Here is a 2,547-nt window from a genome sequence, read left to right on the forward strand (position 1 = left end):
TGTGTTCTTGTGAGAGCCTGGGCAAGGAGCCTGGAGCCCCCAGGCCCTGGCCTGAGGCATCAGCACTGCCCCAGCAGTGCCCATGGCATGTGAAAACTAAAACAAAGTGAAAAAAAAAAACAAAAAACCACCACATTGCAACCAACAAGAAATATCAAAGATTACTTTTATTCCAAGTGATTTGTAGTTTATTAGAATTTATTTGCCATCACTTTAATGTTCCTGAAATCATCCAGTCATCAGTGTCCACACTGAAGCCTTGAGCTCCTGGTTCCTCAGGCTGTAGATGAGGGGGTTCAGGGCTGGAGTCACCACCGAATACAGAACTGACAGTGCCAGATCCAGGAATGGTGAAGAAATGGAGAGGGTCTTCAGGCAGACATTGTGCCAGTTACAAACAGGGACAGCAGAGGCAGGTGAGGGAGAGAGGTGGAAAAGGCTTTGTGCCATCCCTGCTCAGAGGGGATGCTCAACACGGCCCTGGATATAGGCAGAGAGGAGAAAACAATGAACACAAAACATCTGAATCCTAAACAGACTCGAATTGCAATGAGCCCAAGTTCCCTGAGATAGGATTTGGATCAAGGGAGCTTGAGGATCTGGGGTATTTCACAGAAGAACTGGCGCAGAGCATTGCCCTGGCAATGGGGCAGGGAAAATGATTTGGCTGGGTGCAGCAGTGAAAAGAGAAAGCCACTGGCCCAGGCAGCTGCTGCCATGTGGGCACAAGCTCTGCTGCCCAGGAGGGTCCTGTAGTGCAGGGCTTTGCAGATGGACACGTAGTGGTCATAGCACATGATTGTCAGTATCAAAAATGGAAACACACTGTCTGTACTAAAGTGATTTCAGCATTTATTAAAATGCCTAAAGCATAAGGGGGCCCGTTGGTAGAGCAGGAGCATTTCCATTGATGATGCTGCAGAGCCAGCACCGGATCTTCTTCCTTTCTTGAGCAGGGATGTTCCCAATGTTCCAGGTCAAGCAGCACAGTCTCACCAACTCAGATGTCCCCTTTTTATACTGTTTTTTGTTCCTTTGGTTTGGTTTCTGTTGGGATCCTTCATTTGCATGAAGGTTAAGGTGCTGATTGGCCCTTACAGTTCTATCCAGGCTGGCTCGTTTCTGCTTGGGGGGGATGCAGTTTATTTTAGGTGTAATACTGTAAGTTGATTACTGTATTTCTTATAACTACCCTTTTAACTCCTCTTACAATATAATAACCAAACCTTTTAAGAGTATATTATTAACTATTGTACAACAGTTTCTATCCTAGTTTGGACAGTCTAGAGTAAAAGCTCTTCTCCTAAAAAGAACAGAAAGATAAAGAGCTGTGCAGCACATCCTGCGTAGGAGATGTGCCTGGTGTCCCACAGGGATTTCTGCATGGCTTTGGGGACAGATGGAGCCCAGGTCACTGAGGGCCAGGCTGAGCAGGAAGAAGAACATGGGCGTGTGCAGGTGGTGGCCGCAGGCTACGGCGCTGATGATGAGGCCCTTGCCCAGGAGGGCAGCCAGGGAGATGCCCAGGAAGAGGCAGAATTGCAGGAGCTGCAGCTGCCACGTGTCTGCCAGTGCCAGCAGGAGGAAGTGTCTGATGGAGCTGCTGATGGACATTTGCGCTGTCTTGACATGGGGATCTGTAAAAAAAAGTAATCTTGGAATAGGTGGGTTTGGAGAGGACTTTAAATATCCCAGCACATCTTGGGGGCACATTCCCCCCACTGCCTGCCCAGGACTCTCTGCCTGGAGCTGTCCCTGCCAGCAGCTGCTTCCCTGTGCCCAGGGCTGGCCCTGCCAGAGCTGCCACAGCCCAGCCCAGCCCTGGGGGCTCAGCTCTAGCCTGCAGACCCCTCCCAGCTCTGGCACTGCCCAGGGGCAGCTCTGGCTCTGCAGGCTCTGATAGCAACATCAGAGCAACCCTGAGCAGGCTGGAAAAGCAACACAGATGCTGCCTCTAAGGGGCTCTTTGCTGATTTCTGTCACTGCCTAGTTTATTCAGATCTGAGAGAAAACTGTTTTATTTCTCTCCACCTGAACTGAGATGAATTTCTATGTGCAATTTCTCATCCAGGCAACCCAGAGCAGTAGACTCAAAAGCAGGATTTTCCCTTTTATGCAGCCCATGCCTTGCTGTTCTCCCTGTATAATCTACTTGGAAATGTTCTGCAGTTCAATGCCATGCTGGGAGCAGTCCTGGACAATGCAGCATCCCCACCACACAGGGAGAACACTTCCAAGCCTTACCAGCTGTCTCCTTCCATCCAGATCCTGTCCCCCAGTGCTGTGAGAAGCACCCAGGGCTGGATGAGAGCTGTCCCTGGCAGGCAGCAGAGCCCCTGCCCCAGCACAGCACCCTGGGCTGCAGGACCCTGCTCTGCAGGACAGCCCTGGGCACCCCTGGCCACTCTGCACAAGAGATAATCAGAGAATGTACTCTCAGAGTCTGTGGGCATTGGGATGTTCCAGCTGCAGGAGATCACTCCAGGAGCTGCAGCCAGAGGTTCCTGTGCCAAGGGCTGCCAGCGATTCTGCCCCAGTCCCTTCTCA

General features: G+C 51.1%; 1 pseudogene; it reads right to left on the minus strand.

The window, feature by feature from the left end:
- Positions 1-228: 228 nt before the first annotated feature.
- Positions 229-1,614, minus strand: LOC144248123 (olfactory receptor 14A16-like; annotated as a pseudogene).
- Positions 1,615-2,547: the final 933 nt, after the last annotated feature.

Source organism: Lonchura striata, chromosome 38 (genome assembly GCF_046129695.1).
Source record: "Lonchura striata isolate bLonStr1 chromosome 38, bLonStr1.mat, whole genome shotgun sequence".
NCBI classification, from domain to species: domain Eukaryota; kingdom Metazoa; phylum Chordata; class Aves; order Passeriformes; family Estrildidae; genus Lonchura; species Lonchura striata.